This window comes from Pongo pygmaeus, chromosome 3 (genome assembly GCF_028885625.2).
Source record: "Pongo pygmaeus isolate AG05252 chromosome 3, NHGRI_mPonPyg2-v2.0_pri, whole genome shotgun sequence".
Classification (NCBI taxonomy): Eukaryota; Metazoa; Chordata; class Mammalia; order Primates; family Hominidae; genus Pongo; species Pongo pygmaeus.
The window spans coordinates 178,525,019-178,544,615 of record NC_072376.2 but is presented as its reverse complement, the minus strand read 5'-3'; the positions used below and the strand labels follow the sequence as shown (position 1 = coordinate 178,544,615).

The 19,597-nt window shown below is 38.9% G+C and overlaps 1 protein-coding gene and 1 pseudogene across 1 annotated transcript in view; one reads left to right on the top strand and one right to left on the bottom strand.

Moving 5' to 3' along the window:
- Positions 1-19,597, bottom strand: part of CPE (carboxypeptidase E) — a 122,264-nt gene that overhangs the window by 81,542 nt on the left and 21,125 nt on the right. The gene's annotated exons all lie outside the window — the stretch shown is intronic.
- Positions 13,351-15,618, top strand: LOC129035226 (trifunctional enzyme subunit alpha, mitochondrial-like; annotated as a pseudogene).

Sequence of the window (19,597 nt, the reverse complement as noted above, 5' to 3'; positions counted from 1 at the left end):
CAAAACCCCTTCTGCCATTGAAAGACACAGAATTGAGTTCAAATCCTGACTCTGCTATTAGGTGTGTGAATTTAGGAAACTGAAACTTGGTTTTGATGATCTTACATTTCCCCAATTATAAAATGAGAATGAAAATAATAACTATTTTAAAACGTTATTTTGAGGATTAAATAAAATGACTTACATAAAGTACCTAGATTTCATGATTCTAATTCATTAAAAAATACACCAATACATGAGTTTGTTTCTCTGTCTGGAAAATCACATCTTTAAAAGTAAAACAAATTTTTATAATAAATTTAATTTTTTGCCTTCAATTCTCAAGGGAAAAGGAGGAAGCATCACCACACACTCAGCTCCCAGCCTTTTACTTCACACATCTAAACTTAAAATACAAAACTCAGTCTTCAGCAAGTGTGGTTAAAAATCTAAGAGAGAAACAACAAAAATAGAGAAGAATCCGACATATTCAGTTACTATTTCTCCTAAAGAAGGAGAATGAAGCATCTAATATTTCTTATGCATGAAATCAAAGACATATTCAGGCACATAGCAGAAATGCTTTAATGACCTAGGAAAGAGTTGTAAAAACCCTGGCTTATTTGATTCCTCAAGTTGCACACCACCAGAAGACCATGGAGTAAGTAGTACTGAATTAAAATTTAAGCACAGAAAACTAGGTCCCAAACTATCAAAAAATGATTCCCAATTCTAAATGTTCAACCACATCTATCTTAAAACGTTTATAATATTTTTTTCAAATTCTCTCATACCATTCCAAATGATTAGTTTTCTCTGCTATATTTTCTCAACTTTCAAATTAAAATTCTTTGCTTTAAAGTTAGCATTGTGATTTGTTATTTTCTATATCCCATTCCAAAAAAACTCTCTAATGGAAAAAAATGTTTAGTACATTCCTTCAGTTAGAAAATTATCATTGCTACCTTAGCAACCTATTAACATTCTTGGGAGAATTCTTTCTTACATCAAAAATGTGGAAAGAACAGATTTAATACAAGTTCAACTGCTTTTATGCAAAACAAAACACGTTTTATAATTTTGGTCACAATCTCTAAGTAAACAAAACTTCTATTCTAATGGAATAACGCATCTCTCATTTCTATTATCCTGACACAAATACACACTTACTTAATATTCTGTTTCTGTGCTATCACCCTTCCCTGTAATGCGAGCAAAGAGTTTTAATTTTCCCCAAAAACCTCAAACTACAGATGGATAATTTTATAGACTTTTTGATTTTTAGCACAATCAACTCCTCACTGAACACTTCCTGTCACCATCTGCCTCTTTTAAGGCCAAATAGGACTTTTCTTGGCTTGTTTATTTTCCTCCACAATCTGTTGTCTGACATTTTTCTCACCACCTTCTGGCCTTCTGTATTTTTGGATAGCTGCACCAATCTGCACTCTTCCCACTCTTGTGTCTCCTGATTTTTCCAATGGGTCTTGAATGTCAATCAGTGGTCTGTTCTCATTCACACAGAATGTGTTTGCTTTACCACTGGCTGGTGAAATTTGCGTTTTAAACAACACCCTTATTAAATTCCTCAGTCCATTATTCTGAATAACTACCTACATTGGTGTCATCTGTCTTAGAATAAAGGCTTAGAGGACAAAAAACTCTCAGTCCCCCGTCAGAATTCAATTCCAAGAGTACGACATGAATTTGATCTTGAGGTCCTTCATAAGTTGCACTCAGTGAAATGTGCCCACACAGAACAAAAACAAAAAAGTAAGTCAGACTTTGTTAATACTGAACAGAAAATGACTAATGGTTCTCAATTTTCTCATTCACTACAAATTATTTATTAAGTACCCACCATGTTCCAAGCACGATTCCAGGGGCTGGAGATTTAATGGTTTTTTCTGTTTTTTTTAAGACAGACAAAATATTAAAGTTGTAATAAAAGGAACTGAACTTAAGGCCCTAGACACTTTTGGATGAGTAAAATGGTGAGGCTTCACATTTATACTGATATGATCTAGTTAACTTAGTGCTTTTTTCTACATCACTTTCTCTGGGCTAAAATCATAGTTCTAAATGAAATGCATTTTCTACCATCAAAAAAGACAAAGCTAATGATAAAAAAAAAAAATACTGCCAATAAATATTTGTGGAATGAATGAATGGCTGCCAGTTCTACCGTTTGTAGTTTTACAATCCTAAAGTCAATTAAACTCTCTGAGCCTATTTCTTCACCTGTAAAATAGAAGTATAATTCCTACTTCATTACATTGTTGAATGAAAAGAGATCATCTCTGTGAAGCCCAGGCTCTTAGAAACTGCTCTATAATGAATAGCTCTGTCTCCAAGTCAAAGGCAATTCAGTAATACCAAGCGAATTATATTTAACTTAGTCCAAATATTTTTATATGGCTACACTTGACTTCTAGGAAATTTACTCATTTTTTTTAAGTCTAAACTAAGGAGAATTGGACAGTTTCCCAATTTTTATAACCATCAACATCCTATCTGCTGGCATTCCTCCACCCCACTCACCCATTCCTTCTTCCACCCCCTAATCCATTCCATATTATTTTCTAGTCTAAGAAAATGGCTCTTTCTTTCTGTCCCCTAAGCCCAGTGGTTTATTTGCATCTTTTGTAAATAAACCTGCCAGCTTTCTAAATAAAACCTAACCCCAGTCCTGCAAGATTACAGTGAAGAAAGCATCTCACAGGATAAAGAGAAGCTGGAGGTCAGAATTCTCTTTTTTTCTGAATTCCATTCATTCATGGACTCATTCACACATTCGAAAATATTTTCTGAGTCCCCACCGTGTGCCAGGCACTGTCCAAGCTGATGAGAATACAGTGCTGAGAGAGACAGAGAAGGTCCCTGGTGCCACTGAGCTTATGGCCTAACAGGATAAACAACTGCAAAACAGGTTGATGAGGAGGCGTATGTGGGGCCACCGCACTATCTAGGACAAACCTATACAACCCAGGCCGGGGGAATCAAGAAGGCGGAACCCCTACTGTGAAATCTAGTAATTGAGAAGAAGATAGCCAGGCAATGATGGGGAAGACCAGTCCAAGCAGAGGAAATGGCATGTGCAAAGCCTGGCATGAGCAGAGTTTGGGGGCTCTGGAGATCAAGCAAGTTATGTTGAAGAGCCTAAATTGTCTACCACATATTCTCCCTTTGACGATTTCTATTGTGTTACCCTAAAGCCTCCAGCACCCTTTTGTGTAAGTGCCTCAGCCTGCCCTGAGCTTCACTACTGGAAATTTAAAGCAATATTTTGTGTCTCCCCTAGAGGCCAGAGCATTAAGGGGAGCAGTGCCCCCACCACTAGCTAGCCCAATAGTGGCAGTGGTCACCGCCCAGAGCCCCAGAGGGGCAGGTGAATGAATGAAGGGTAGGCAGAGTCAGGGCCAGAGGATCGGTGAAGACCCTCCCATGTGCCTTCTCCCTCCATCACCAAGCTTAGAAGATCGTGTGTAACTTTATTAAGGAAGCCAGAAAGCTTCCCTACACCTTACTTCAGAGCAATGCTTTCGTCTCAGTTACGGTTACGGTTGAGTTGGCGCAGGAGTAGGGAAGTAGCTGAGCTGGCAGGGGAGTGCAGGCGGGAAGATTCCTTGTGTAGTCTGGGCCTTAAGTTTTAAAAAAAACGTTAACGTCATGCCTAGAACTGCAGAACCCAAGTCCAGCTTCTAATTCCCGGTTTTATATTTAGTGTTTACCTCTGGGGGATCTAGATCCTAAAGAAAACTAACTAAACAAACAAAAAAAACTGTGTCATTCTTGGACTGAACACAAAAACATACCTTCATTCTCCCGTGTTACCTAAAAAGAAGACACAGGACTTCTATATATGTGACAAATATATATATGCACTATACCTGTGTACTACACAAATATGTACTATATGTATGTATGTAATATATATGTACTGTATATACTATATATGTACTAGACAAACAAATATATGCTATATATGTGACAAATATAACATGTAACGCATCACTATATAAATGTATTTCTATTAATTTTGATCTCTATATTTCTACATCATTTAAATTATACACTTGAGCTACGAAATAATTAGGTGAATAGGTGAAATAATTAGAGAATAAAAGGGAGACATGGAATATATAATAAATGTTTACCAAAAAGCTTTTACTCATAGTGAAAATTTAAGTATTAGTCATTATTAATTGTCCCAAAGCATACTTTAAAGGAAAATAATACTAAGAAAATATTAAAGATTGTGACGACAGCTCCTCTGAGCAGGAGGAGCTGGTTTCATTTTGCTGTATTTAATCCAAATGATAAAGGAATTTAATAAAATTACCCTCTAGGTAGCAGTAATTTTAAAAAATAATCCAAATCTGTTCTGACACAATAGCTCTCCAGAGAATAACAGTAGATCCTACAAATGACAGAGGAAGAAACTCACCTCATCTGCTGCCCCCATACAGAGAAAAATAGATTAACTCACTGCCATGGAATCCTGTAAAGATCATTCTCCAAAGGTTTTTCCACCAATCAGAAGGTCAGTGATCTAGAGATATTCTGGAGACTGGCACTATTAACATTTTCATTAATTATATCTATTTATGATTTGTCAGCAGCAAGGCTAAGGAGGAGATAAATTAAAGATTCAAAACCAATGCCTTGTTCAAACATATTCATTTGGAATTAATTTGTAATAATGAGGTGATTATGAGAAAACTCATTCATCTAGTGCTAATTATATTTTGTTTTTCTAAAAAAAAATGGCTGTTTTTCCAATCTGGCATTTTGTAATGTCACTAAAGTTCACTTCAAAATGCAAATATATCCTAAGACAATAACCAGCTGCCCCTGCAGTCATGTGAGGTGGTACTTTTCAAGCTCAATTTGGTTTCTGGATGCATTCCTCTAAATTATTTTATATATACACTGTAAATAAGTACATATGTGTATATATGTAAATATATATGTATGTGTGTGTGTGTGTATGTGTGTGTATATATATACACATATATATTTTTTACTTTATCTCTATATCTACATTATCCAGGATACTTTGGCTCAACATTTCTTAAGTCAAATTTTGTAGACCAGTCAATATTCATCAAACTACCTTAAAGATGGAGCCAAGTGGCCTACAAGAGAATACTGCTAAGGCTGTTAACACATATAATTTATGCAAGAGAATATTCCAAGCTTCCTGACTGCATCACCTTTTAACTTTTTCTTACATTCGAAACTACACTTAGAATCATAACAAATTTCCTTTTTCAAACGTTTGACTTTAAGGTGTGTACAAGTATACTCCGACTCTATAAACTTACTCTTCTTTAAAGTAGATCATCCTGTTCATCATAAGATTATTAAAAATGTATACCTTTGCTTTTATTTGCCATTAAAAAAAGCTTTCTTTGGAATAAAATAGATTTTTATCCAAAGATGCAGAACTGTTTTCAAGATAAATCCAATCTGATAAATTTGACAGATTAAGACGCTCTTCAATAGTAATTCCTCAAATTATTTAAATAATTTATGAAACAGTAAAGGCTTAAAATATGAATTACATAGACTTAAAAGTTCTAGATCCTTCATGGATTTTATTTTTGGTTTATTATTGCAGGAAAATACATATAAATCTTTTGAGAAAAATAACAAAACCAAGACTTTTTCTCCCAGTATGCTATAAGCGAGCTCAGTAAATGTTTCAAAGTGAACGATCTTTCTTGTCCATATCAAAATAGAATACTCGTCAAATGCTATTAATAATTTAACTTAGAATAGAATCATAAATATGCATGAATGGAAGATCACTTCCTGTATCTCCATGCTCAGAAGACCTTTGACTAAGCATTTCCAGAAAGATAAACAGCTGCCCAATTTTCAGGTATCTCCAGGCACGTCGATGCCAGAGGCTCTGAGAAAAAGAAAAGGCTTACATGACATCTTCTGTGACCTCTTGAGCTGTATTGGTTCTCCCCTCCTCTGTGTTCCTCTTCATGCCTGTAACATAACTCCTAGCATGTCCCTTAATTATCTATTTACACATCAATTTCTCACACGAAAGTTTCCAAAGCATTTTAGTGATCCTTGCTTTTTATTTGAGAAAGTAAGCTCAGAAAAGTTAAGTAACTTGCTTAAAGCCTCAAAGGTAGTCCCTGATAAATCCGGAATTCAACTAAGAGCTATGAGTCCAAAGCCCCTCAAATTCTCCATCATACTATGTTTCTGCCTCAAATATGGCATCACTCCTAATGAAGCTGGTGTTCAAAACATGCCTGCTAATTGATTACATGTATGAATGCCTTACATGTACATGTTCTGGGTCACCATGCTGGGTCCTGGAGAGAACTGTGTGAACAAGATTCCCGTTCTCTATTCCCCAATTCTTCGCTTCAGACCCAGCATCACATGGTTTCCAGACCCATGGACTCAGGGAAAGTGGGGGTGGACTTGCAATTACAACACACTGTAGAGACATAGCATCAAGGTAGAGATTAAAAGAAGGGACAAGAATAGCCAGTTAAGAAGGGTAGAGTAAGAGGGAAGAGGGAAAGAAAAGAATGTTGAGGCCAGGGAAATGGCATATGCAACATGTGAGAGACAAGAACGAGCATGTTTTGTTAAAATGAGAAAAGCCCTGTAGAGCTAGGGCTCAGAGAGTGCAAGTGTGACGCTGCAGAGGTGTGCAAGGACCCAGCCAGAAGAATCTCAAGCGCATGCAAAGAAGTCTGGGTTTGATCCTAGGGGTAATGGTAAGCAACTGCAGGGAAGTAAGCAGAGGAACATTACAGATTTTGGGTTTGAGAAAATCACTGGTTATAACAGTGCAAAAAGAAATGGAGTATATGGCTGATTAGAGGCTGGGAAGCCAATGATTGACGCATTGAAGAGGTGAAGATGATGACTCTAGAACTTCTTCCCAGCATACAAATGTAAATAGATCACTGTTTAATTTTTAAACATGTTCATATTTTTTAAATGTGAAGAAACATACCTTTCTCACCTCCCTCAGAGAGTTGTTTTTATGATAAAGTGCACAGTGGCAATGCTGCCTGCCTGAGACAGGACTGTGTGGTGCTAAGAGCACAGGATCTGGAATTAGAGTCTGTATTTCAAACCTTACTCCCCCATTCCTGACTATGAAAACTCTGAACAAGTAACACAACTCGTCTGTGCCTCAGTTTCCTAATCTGTAGAATAGAGATAATAATGGTCACTGATTCATAGGCTTTATTGAGAGGACTTAATAAAATAATCCCTGTTTTATTTATTGTCTTATTTCCAGCATCTAGAATTTTTCCTGGTATGTAGTAATTGCTTACTAATGTTAGTATTTATTTGAAAATTATAAAGGATTATGTAATTGTAAGGTGTCAACATAACTAAAAAAGGTATTTAATGACTACAATTTTCCCACCACCAAAAAAAAATCATATTTTTAAAAATCCACAATCTCTGAAGAACATATCTGTTCTTATAAACATAAAGGTAAGTTTGCAACTTTCTCTTTTGTTTCTTCCTCAACTTTTCCATGATGTGCTTTATCCTTTCAAACAAAATCTCTTCTGTCTAATACATTTGTAAACCCCAACTTTCAGGCTGGCTGGGGCCCAAATGCCTTCTAAAAATCACTGAATCCTGCTCTGCCTGTAGACAGAGGCTGTTCCAGTGTACAAGTTGTTGACACATTTAAAAGACCAAAATAGTTACCAATGATTAGAAAAATTATGGTTCTTTCGTGGAAGGAAAGCACTGTCATTTTAAAGAGATGGTTTCCTCCTCCTGGAGGAATGTAGAGACTCTCTGGCCCCCACTGCCCTTCTTCCCATTCCTTCCAGTAAAAGGTTTTCACCTCCATCGCCAGCCGCAGGGATAGTGCTTCAATGGGTAGAACCAGAATCCACTAAACTACTTACCACACACAGTAACAAGAGCACACTTTTCACTTTGAATTTTTATAATTTTTTATTGCATTAATCATTTGATCAGATAAACCAGATCAGTTTGCCATGTGCCCTACATTCCACAGGTATTGAGGTCTCCATGAGAAAAACCCCCTCAAGCGCATCACAAGGTTTCCATGTGAGCTATGACAGATTAGAAATCAAGTGGCCATACTCAAAAAGGAGGCAAAGCTGGTTTCCATCTTTATTCAATGGAGAGTGAAAAGGAGAAGAAACATTCATTGATAAAGGTATTCCTGGCCAATTCTTTAGCAACTGTATGACACTGATTTACCAACTGTGTAGAATGTCAAGTGTACCTACCAGGTGGTAACTGTGAGCTCTGTAGAATGACATAAACTAAATAAAACAAGGGATCAGGGAAGGAGGAAGGGCAAAAAGTAGGAGGAAGAAAGAAAAGAAGAGGGATGGAGGGAAGGAGGATTGAAAAAGAAAAAGTTGTATAGTTTAGTTTGACCAAAAGTCAATTTTTAAATAAATAAGTACTAATAGCACCTCTCTTAGGTGACTTAAAAAGCTCCCTTTCCAACAATGTCTTTTTGTTTTAATTAATAATTTCTTTCCACAGAGGAGAAAAAAAGGAAAAAATATTTCATCTGGAGAGGAGAAAGAGGCCAACTCTCCGAAACAATGAGCTAGATTTTTATCTTAAGTCCTACTATGTTCAAGATCCTCTAGGTAATTTTGAAATAATCACTTCCCTATTTCCTTTAGCATTGGAAAGACCATGTAAATTTCCTCCATTCAGCATGCTCTCTGGTCTTGGATTTATCTGCTAATATAGTCATGAAATTACCTTTGACATCCCCTGAAACCCAGCTTTCTGCTAGACTGTGATCCTTTATCCTCAGATCCTGAAACATCCATAGAAAGGGAACCCCAAAGTGAAGTGCACACACACAAACACACACACACACACACATTCTGCCTTCCTAAATCTAAAAGGTATAGTAGCACCATAAATTAAAAGAAAAGAAAATTAATTTTGAGCAAAATTTTCTCATTCTCTAATATCAGGTTTCAGTTAGATATTAATATTTAAAATATCTTCTAATACATTATTCTACCTTCCATTTGAGGAAAGGAACAAATGTAAACACAGATATGGTCCCCTCCCTTTTGTAACCCTTCTTTTCTTTCCATTTTTTAATAGCTGCAAACTTACAGGACTTCTGCCTCTCAAATCAAGTATTACTAAATTTCTATTTCAGCACCTTCTGGGATGACAAGATTCCAAATATGTAATAAAAATAAATTGCCATTAATAGCTAGGTCTTTGGCAGAGTTACTGGCCTGTTTTGTTTACTTACCCAGTGCCGATGTGATGTTCTACTTTGGGCACAGCTGTGAACAAGACTATTAATAATCAGGCTGCATCAAAAAGGAGTCAGTTCATAGTTCTGTAATTCAATGATTTTTTAACCTTTTATAAACTGAAGTTGTTCACATAGTTCAAGATTGACCTATTAAAATCTCTGATTTTTTTTTTTTTTTTTTTTTTACAGAGTCTCCCTCTGTCAGGTTACAGGGCAGTGGCTTGATCTTGGCTCACTGCAAACTCTGCCTCCCAGGTTCAATCGATTCTCCTGCCTCAGCCTCCCACGTAGCTGGGACTACAGGTGCCCACCACCACACCCAGCTAATTTTTGTATTTTTAGTAAAGACCACCATGCTGGCCAGGCTGGTCTCGAACTCCTGACCTCAGGTGATCCACCCGCCTTCGCCTCCCAAAGTGCTGGGATTACAGGCATGAGCCACTGCACCTGGCCTCTGTTTTTTGTTTGTTTGTTTGTGTTTTTTGTTTTTTTTTTTAAAAAAACCTGTGTGGTTTATGAATAAAACTACCTTAGAAAGAGGACAACTGGCACACAATCCTGAGAGCCTGTAAACCCCATTAACCTAGCCCTGCAAGGAAATTTTACAGAATTCAACAATATGAAGTGTCCTCCTGAATGATCACAAAGTAAGTATAAATAAAGTATAGTATAAAATAATCTAATAAAGACTGGCTCATCCTAGCTTGTTCCAGGATAAGATCACCACAGTATTTCACAGTTTTTTAGCAAAGCATTGATATACTGCTATTATTGATATTTTCTTTATCAAGATTTCATTTGTACACTGAAAGACTCAGAGTCAAAAAAAAAGTCATCAAATTAAATCCATTATTTATTTTAGTCTCTCACATAAGCGGCATCGATTCACTGAACCTGACTGTGGGATATAAGCATGGGTGGAGAACAGGCGCGGTGGCTCAGCCTGTAATCCCAGCACTTCGGGAGTCTGAGGCGGGTGGATCACTTGAGGCCAGGAGTTCGAGACCAGCTAGGCCAACATGGCGAAACCCTGTCTCTACTAAAAATACAAAAATTAGCCAGGCATGGTAGCACGCACCTATAATCCTAGCTATTTGGGGAGGCTGAGACACAAGAATCACTTGAACCCTGGAGGCAGAGGTTGCAGTGAGCCGAGATCACACCATTGCACTCCAGCCTGGGCAACACAGGGAGACTGTGTGGGTGAAAAATTTAGCCAGCCTCACTCCCATTACTTTCCTGTATTCAGTGTCATAATCTGACACTTAAGTGCTCTCTCTGCATTTCCCACGTCAACCATTCCGGAACCACCATCCACTCCACCATATACTTGCTTATGTGCTCAAGAGCTTAGTTGCTCTAAGCATACTTGTGACCAAACAAATGTAAGAAGAGACAGTTGCTGCCTGATTTCACCAGGTGGAGGTAAATGCTTGAGATTATCCATAAACCAATCCATTCCATAATGTCTCCTGCAGAAACTTTTTTCAATATTCTAATCAGAATTACTGTTTTCTTCCTCTATGCACACTTAGCCCTTTGTCACTACTATTGTCTTTATATTATTCTCTGTGTCTCCCTCCACTCCAACTGAAGGCTCTTCAAGCATCAGGATACACAGGGCAACCATCACAGTGCATTACAATGGCTCTCAAAGTGTGGCCCCTGAACCAGTGGCATCAGAATCCCTGGGAACTTGTCAGAAAAGCAAAATTTCAGGCCCTACCTCAGACCTACTGAATCAAACTCTGGGGGTTGGACCCCAGCAACCAGTGTTTTAACAAGCCCTCCAGGTGATCCTGAGGCAGGCTCAAAATTGAGAACCACTGGTATATTGGAATAAGTATGGGTTTTGGAAGCAGATAATCTAAGGCTTTTAAATTCCTGCTGTGCCCCTTATTAGCCAATGATATTAATCAAGTTGTTTGCTGTCTTTGAGTTGCCTCTACTCACTTATGAAATTCATGACTTGTGAAAATATGCTAAGGGGTGGATTTTTTTTTTTAATAACAGTCTTTTCAATAAGTTGTGCTGGGACAATAGGGTATCCACCTGCAAAAGAAGGAAAGTGGACCCTCTACCTATCCGATAAAAAAGTTAACTCAAAATGGATCAAGATTTAAATGCGAGAGTTAAAGCTATAACACTCTTAGAAGAAAACGTAGGTGTAAATCTTTGTGACCTTAGATTAGGCAATGGTTTTTTAGATATGACGCAAAGAGCACAAGAAACACAAGAAAAAATACATAAATTGGACCACATCAAAATGTAAAACTTCTGTACTTGAAAGGACACTATCAAGAAAGTAAGAAGACAACACACAGAATGGGAGAACATTTTTGCAAATCGTATATCTGATAAGGGACTTGGTTCCAGGATACACAGGGAGCTCTTACAACTCAACAATAATAAGATAAATTGCCCATTTTAAAATGTATAGACAGCCCCAGGTGCAGTGCCACATGCCTGTTGTCTCAGCTAATTGGGAGGCTGAGGTGAGAGGATCCCCAGAGCCCAGGAGTTTGAGACACAGCGGAACTCTGTCTCTTAAAAAAAAAAAGAAAAAAGTTGGGTCGGGCGCGGTGGCTCATGCCTGTAATCCCAACATTTTGGGAGGCCGAGGTGGGCAGATCACCTGAGGTCAGGAGTTCAAGACCAGCCTGGCCAACATGGCAAAAACCCGTCTCTACTAAAAAATAAAAAAATAAAAAATTAGCCAGGCATGGTGGCGGGTGTCTGTAATCCCAGCTACTCAGGAGGCTGAGGCAGGAGAATTGCTTGAACCCAGGAGGTGGAGGTTGCAGTGAGCCAAGATCACACCACTGCACTCCAGCCTGGGCAACAGAGTGAGACTCCATCTCAAAAAAAAAAAAAAAAGAAAGAAAAAGCTGAAGCCCAGCATGATGCTTGTAATCCCAGCAATCCACTTGAGTTACTTGGGAGGCTGAAGTGGGAGAATCCCTTGAGCCTAGGAATTTGAGACCAGCCTGGGCAACATAGCCAGACCCCATCTCAAAAAAAATAAAAAAAGAATGGAAGTTTCTCCAAAGAAGATATACATATGGTCAATAAGCACATGAAAAGATGCTTAATGTCATTAGCCATCAGGGAAATGCAAATCAAAACAACATTAAAATATCACTTCACACCCAGTAGAATGGCTATAATCAAAATGACAGCAAAAAAACAAGTTGGCGAGGATATAGAGAAATTGGAACCTTTGTACACTGCCGATGGGAATGTAAATGGTGCAGTCATTTTGGAAAACAATCTGGCAGTTCCTGAAAATGTTAAACAAAGAACTGCAATATAACCCAGCAATTCCACTGCTAGGTTCATATCTAAAAGAAATAAAAACACATATCCACACAAAAACTTGCACATAAGTGCCATAGCAGCAGCCTTGTTCATGATAGACAAAAAATCGAAACAACCCAGACGTCTATCAACTGATGAACGGAAAAACAAAATACGGTAAATCCATATAATGGAGTACTAATACATGCTACAACATGGGTGAACCTTGAAAACATTACACTAAGTTAAAGGAGTCAGCCACAGAAGACCACATATCGCACAATTTGATTTATATGAAATGTCTAGAATAAGCAAATCTATAGAGACAAAAAGTAGATTAGTCTGGTTGCCTAGAGTTGTTGGAGCAGGATTGGGAGGAAATGGGAAAATGAGGAGTAACTGCTAATGGGTATGGGGTTCTTTTTGAGGTGATGATATAAATGTTCTAAAATTGTGGTGACAGCTGCACAACACTGTGGATATACTATAAACCATTGAATTTTACTTTTAATTGTGTGAACTATTTGGTATGTGAATTCTATCTCAATAAAGCTGAAACAAAGTAATAATGACCACAAAGATTTTCAACTGTTAAATATTAAAATATTTAATAAAAGAGGCAAGTTTTAGGAGGGAGCTTAAGAACAGTACAATTCTGAAATCTGAGGGAAAAACTGTGAAGTCAGTTCATTTGTATTCTCCTTGGTTATAATACATCAAAAAAGCTCATACAAAAGATAAGAATGAAATTAAAGAGAAGCGCTCTCCACTGCTGTTCTCTTCAGCTCAACATGGTGGCCTACCCGGCGATTGGCAGCCTCAGCCGCTTCTCTGCCTTCAGGATCCTCCGCTCCCAAGGTTATATATGCCGCAATTTTACAGGGTCCTTTGCTTTGCTGACCAGAACCCATATTAACTATGGAATCAAAGGGGATGTGGTAGTTATTTAAATTAACTCTCCCCATTCAAAGATAAATACACTGAATAAACAAACAGCTGCATTCAGAGTTCATGGAAGTTATGAATGAAATCTGGGCTAGTGATCAAATCAGAAGTGCCATGCTTATCTCATCAAAGCCAGGCTGTTTTATTGTAGGTGCTGATATCAACATGTTAGCCACTTGCAAGACCCCTCAAGAAGTAACACAGATATCACAAGAAGCACAGAGAACATTTGAGAAATTTGAAAAGTCCACAAAGCCTGTTGTGACTGCCATCAGTGGATCCTGCCAGTTTATGCCAATACAGAATAGCAACAAAAGACAGAAAAACAGTATTCGGTGCTCCTGAGGTCTTGCTGGGGATCTTACCAGGAGCAGGAGGCACACAAAGGCTGCCCAAAATGGTGGGTGTGCCTGCTGCTTTTGACATGATGCTGACTGGTAGAAACATTCGTGCAGACAGGGCAAAGAAAATGGGACTGGTTGACCAATTGGTGGAATCTCTGGGACCAGGACTAAAACTTCCAGAGGAATGGACAATCAAATACATAGAAGAAGTCGCAATTACTTTCCCAAAGGACTAGCTGATAAGAAGATCTCTCCAAAGAGAGACAAGGGATTGGTGGAAAAATTAACATCATATGCCATGACTATTCCATTTGTCAGGCAACAGATTTACAAAAAAGTGGAAGAAAAAGTGTGAAAGCAGACTAAAGGGCTTTATCCCACACCTCTGAAAATAACTGATGTGGTAAAGACTGGAATTGAGCAAGGGAGTGATGCTAGTTATCTCTCTGAATCTCAGAAATTTGGAGAGCTTGCAATGACCAAAGAATCAAAGGCCTTGATGAGACTCTACCAGGGTCAGGTCCTGTGCAAGAATACATCTGGAGCTCCACAGAAGGATGTTAAGCATTTGGCTATTCCTGGTGCAGGGATGATGGGAGCAGGCATCGCCCAAGTCTCCGTGGATAAGGGGCGAAAGACTATACTTAAAGATGCCACACTCACTGGGCTAGGCCGAGGACAGCAACAAGTGTTCAAAGGATTGAATGATAAAGTAAAGAAGAAAGCTCTAACATCATTTGAAAGGGATTCCATCTTCAGCAACTTGACTGGGAAGCTTGATTACCAAGGTTTTGAAAGGCAGACATGGTGATGGATGCTGTGTTCTAGGACCTTAGTTCTAAGCACAGAGTGCTAAAGGAAGTAGAAGCAGTGATTCCAGATCACTGCGTCTTTGCCAGTAACACATCTCCTCTCCCAATCAGTGAAATCGCTGCTGTCAGCAAAAGACCTGAGAAGGTGATTGGCAGGCACTACTTCTCTCCCGCAGACAAGATGCAGCTGCTGGAGATGATCGCAACCCAGAAGACTTCCAAAGACACCAGTGCTTCAGCTGTAGCAGTCGGTCTCAAGCAGGGGAAGGTCATCATTGTGGTTAAGGATGGACCTGGCTTCTATATCACCAGGTATCTTGCACCCATGATGTCTGAAGTCATCCGAATCCTCCAGGAAGGAGTTGACCCGAAGAAGCTGGATTCCCTGACCACAGGCCTTGGCTTTCCTGTGAGTGCTGCCACACTGGTGGATGAAGTTGGCATGGATGTAGCGAAACATGTGGCCAAAGATCTGGGCAAAGCCTTTGGGGAGCAGTTTGGAGGTGGAAACCCAGAACTACCGACATAGATGGTGTCCAAGGGCTTCCTAGGTCGCGAGTCTGGGAAGGGCTTTTCCATCTATCAGGAGAGTGTGAAGAGTAAGAATTTGAATTCTGACATGGATAGTATTTTAGCAAGTCTGAAGATGCCTCCTAAGTCTGAAGTCTTCTCAGATGAAGACATCCAGTTCCGCCTGGTGACAAGATTTGTGAATGAGGCAGTCACGTGCCTGCAAGAGCGGATCTTGGCCACACCTGCAGAGGGAGACATTGGAGCCATCTTCCGGCTCAGCTTCCCACCTTGTCTTGGAGGGCCTCTCTACTTTGTGGATCTGTATGAAGCCCAGAAGATAGTGGACCGGCTCAAGAAGTATGAGGCTGCCTATGGAAAACAGTTCACCGCAAGCCAGCTACTAGCTGACCACACTAACAGCCCTAACAAGAAGTTTCATCAGTGAGCAGGCCTCATGCCTCACTCAGTCAGTGCACTAACCCCAGCTGCCAGCAGTGCTGGTTCTCCAACAGAGTGGCGTCTAGATTTATCAGAGTAACGAGAAGGAAGACAAACTCCAGCATTGGGTTTGCTCCCTGATTAAAGTGCCTTCAGCCAAGATCATCTCTCCCTCCTGGTGAAGTCTGACTGTGAATTAGAGTTTGCACTATTGGAAGGTGGAACCCACTGTGCTCATTGTATAAGCCCTGAGGCCTAGAGTGGCAGCCAAGAGCCATCTGGAGCCATCTCTTTGCCTGTTCCTCTCAGGAGGCCAGGGTGGCCAGGGGTGGTGAGGGCAATTCTGCACCCAGACAAACACATAACAATAAAAACCAAACTCTGTAAAAAAAAAAAAAAAAAAAAAAAAGAATGAAATTAAAAACATGAATTACAAGAGGCTTTCAACATCCTCTTTTCATGTTGTTAGCAAGCCAGAAAACACATTCCCCATGGCATATGTTACAATTTAAATTTCATTCAACAATTAAATCACTGTCACATTAATAGTGGTAGCAGGATTTTAGAGCTGGGGCCCCAATGATTACTTATTCCAGCTTCCAGATTTTACAAAAATAGACTGCTCTAACATTTTCCATACCTCTCCACACTGCTTCCCCATCAGTGTGCAGACATTAATTTTTACTTAATGCAATTCTAATCAACTTTTTTCTGGAACATGTGTTTCATGGCCTCAAGACTATGATTTTTTTTTTAATTTCTTACACTGTTTTCTTTTCACATTTAGTTGACATGAGCCTTTCTTTGTTTCAATGACAGGTGGTGATGGTTTCCTTTATGATACACACATCATAAAACAGTTGCCTTCAGCTTTTGTTTTTTAATAGCTTGCTTACATAAGTTTTACAGAGCTATAAAAGAATCAAATAGCAATCAAAATATTCTTCATAATCACCGTTAATTTCTAGTTGATTCCCAGTGTTAACTTTTTTAATCTGAGTTCAAATTTGGTGTGCCTGCATTTTAGTTCAGGACCAGATATTTCCCAGTGTTCGATTGTTTCAAATCCAGAAAAACAGAAGAAGAGTCTGGCATTTTACATTCCAGATTTCAAAACAACACTCTATTTCCAAAGAAAAAATATCTTAAAAATATTTTTTAAAAACAAAGGTAGTTTTCTCATTTCTGTTTTTCCACTTGCCACATTCTTCAGGTTTTCGTATTGACTCCTCTTTGGGGGAGAGTAAATCTTTTTGTGACATATTTGCAAGTGTATATTTTAATTTACATGGTGCATTAGGCCATTCTTGAATTACTATAGAGAAATACTGGAGACTGAGTAATTTATAAAGAAAAGTTTAATCGGCTCATGGTTCTGCAGGCTGTACAAGCATGGTGCTGGCATCTACGTGGCTTCTGGGGAGGGCTCAGGGAGCTCTCATGGTAGAAGCGGGAGCATGCATGTCACATGGAAAGAAAGGGAGTAAGGTGGGGGAGGTACCATACACTTAATCAGATCTCGTGAGAACTCACAGCAGGAGATGGTGTCAAGTCATTCAAGAGGAATCTGCCCCCATGATCCAAACACCTCCCAACAGGCTCCATCTCCAACACTGGGCATTACATTTCAACATGAGATTTGGTCAGGGACAGATATCCAAACTGTAACACATGGTGTCATGTAACAGGCCAGAATCACTAGAAACACCAACATCCTTTAATACTGAAGTATGCATCTCAATAATTCTATGTAACTATGAGAATAATAAAGATTACAAATGGGAGCAGTCATTTATGAAATTCTTTCAAAGATCTGAAGAGGTAAATGATCATCTAAGCAAACTGAGAGAATCAGGCTGAAAATGTTGGCCACTATTATTATTAGCACATTTTCCTTCTCTTTCACAAATAAATAGGTACAAAACAGTAGTGGCTTCTTGATCCATAAAGAAGCTTTATTACATCTTTATTAAATATATCTTTTTGATAGAAATATTTTACAATCTTCTGAAGAAAGAACTGATATAAAAAATAAAATAATCTGTCCATTTATCACCTTTCTCTAATTATCCTTTCCTCTTCATTCCATTGTCACCACACCCTTCCAGGTCCTCATCAAATTATGCCAGTATTACTCTATCAGCCTTTTGCCCACCCTCCCAGCCCCTATTTTAAACACATCTGGCTTAATATTAAAATAACTAATTTTACTACAACACCACTTCCCACAGAATCATTCTATGCTTACAAGACTGCAGAAGCCCCTGTAACCCACCATTGTGTCTAAATTCCTCTGTCCAGCTTCCAGGGCCTCATATATTGTGGCATCACTCAATCTTTCCAGAAGTATTTCATGTTCCCCCACACATAAACCCTTCTCCACTCAGGAAAGCAGATGTTCCACAAGACAAGAAATAATGAGAGGAGAATACAGTTTGGGAAATAATAATAATTTCTATTATTCATTAAGTGTATGTTGTGTGCTATGAATTGTGCTCAGCACATTACATGGGCTATTTCATTTTACCCGCACATAAACCTTACGTAACAGGTTTCATGATTTTACAGAGTGGAAGCTGAGCCACATAGCGACTTTCTTCTTTAAGGCCATTAAGCTATTAAATGGCAGACCTGGCAGCCTTATGTCTCACTCCAATGCTCAAGTTCTTGTCCACATGTTGAGTATCACTTATAGTAAAAGTGTACTAGGCAGGTGGATGTGCAAATCCAAAGCTCAGCGTGGAGAAACAAGGGTAATATTTTTCCATCACTGGCTTCTGGTTAACTGCACCTGTTGTTATGAGTGAGCTTGTCTATGGAAAAGGTGTGTAACAAAGAGAAGAAACCAAGAACAGAACTCTAAGCAATGGCACCACTTACAGGGTGTACAGAAGAGAAGGCCGCAGAAAAGACTGAGAAGGTGTCAGGAGAACCAGAAGAGTTATCCAGTACAAATCAAAGAAGTGGGGTTTCAAGTCACACTAAAGGGGAGTAGTCAGCTGTGTAAAGAAAAAAAATCAAATAAGGTCAAGTAAGATAAAGATTGAAAACTGCTCATTAGAACTGGTGGTTAAGAGCTGGGATAATTCATAATTTATCATCCAAACTAGGACAGTTTTGAGGGTGAAAGAGGGCTCTATTAACAAATACCCCAGGAACACTGAATATGGCGGAAACCAAGACATAAGGTCACCCTATTAAGAAGTCAGTAGTGGCCCTTTGTGAGAACCATATGAAGAGAGTAATGCAGTGACTGCCACAATGATATGAGTTCAGGAATGAATGTGTGCTGAAAATAGTATGTAATCTTTCAAAAAACTTAGTTTATTCCTTCTTTACTCCCATTGCTTCACTTGACTAGCCTTTAAAAAAGAAAGGCTTGGTTTGATGAATGGGTGAGAGAAAAGGTGAGTGTTAGAAGTGAAACTGCCCTTCACTTACTCCTTATCCATTTGTTTGACTTCTTCCTCTTGACTTTACTGAAACTACTTCCCCAAATGTCCCCAGTGACTTCCAACCAGTGCTGGAAGTGAGTGACCTTTACTGTATCCTCTGCTTCATTAACTTCCACAGCACTGGGCATCATCATATGCCCACAGTCCTATCTTGAGTCTACAGCTCTGAATCATACCTACTGCCTCTTTCTCTGACTACATCTCTCTGCTCTCTTCTTGCTCATTTAATCTTAAAAATGTTGGCGTGTTCTAAGTTTCTGCCTGATACACTTTCTCTCCTTTGCCTATTCTCCCTCCCTCAGTCATCTCATCCATAATCACCATTTTCACCCTCACCAGTCATGCAAATGACTCCTAAAACTTTTCCTCTGTCCTCAAATTCTGCCATGAAATGATTTTCATTTCAAACTGCTGGCCATATATCTCTCTCCAGGTGGTGGGTCCACAACACCTCCCTAAATATGTCAAAAGCATACAATATCTTTTTCTTAAATTAGCAACTTACAAATGATCTATTTCTATTAACTCCCA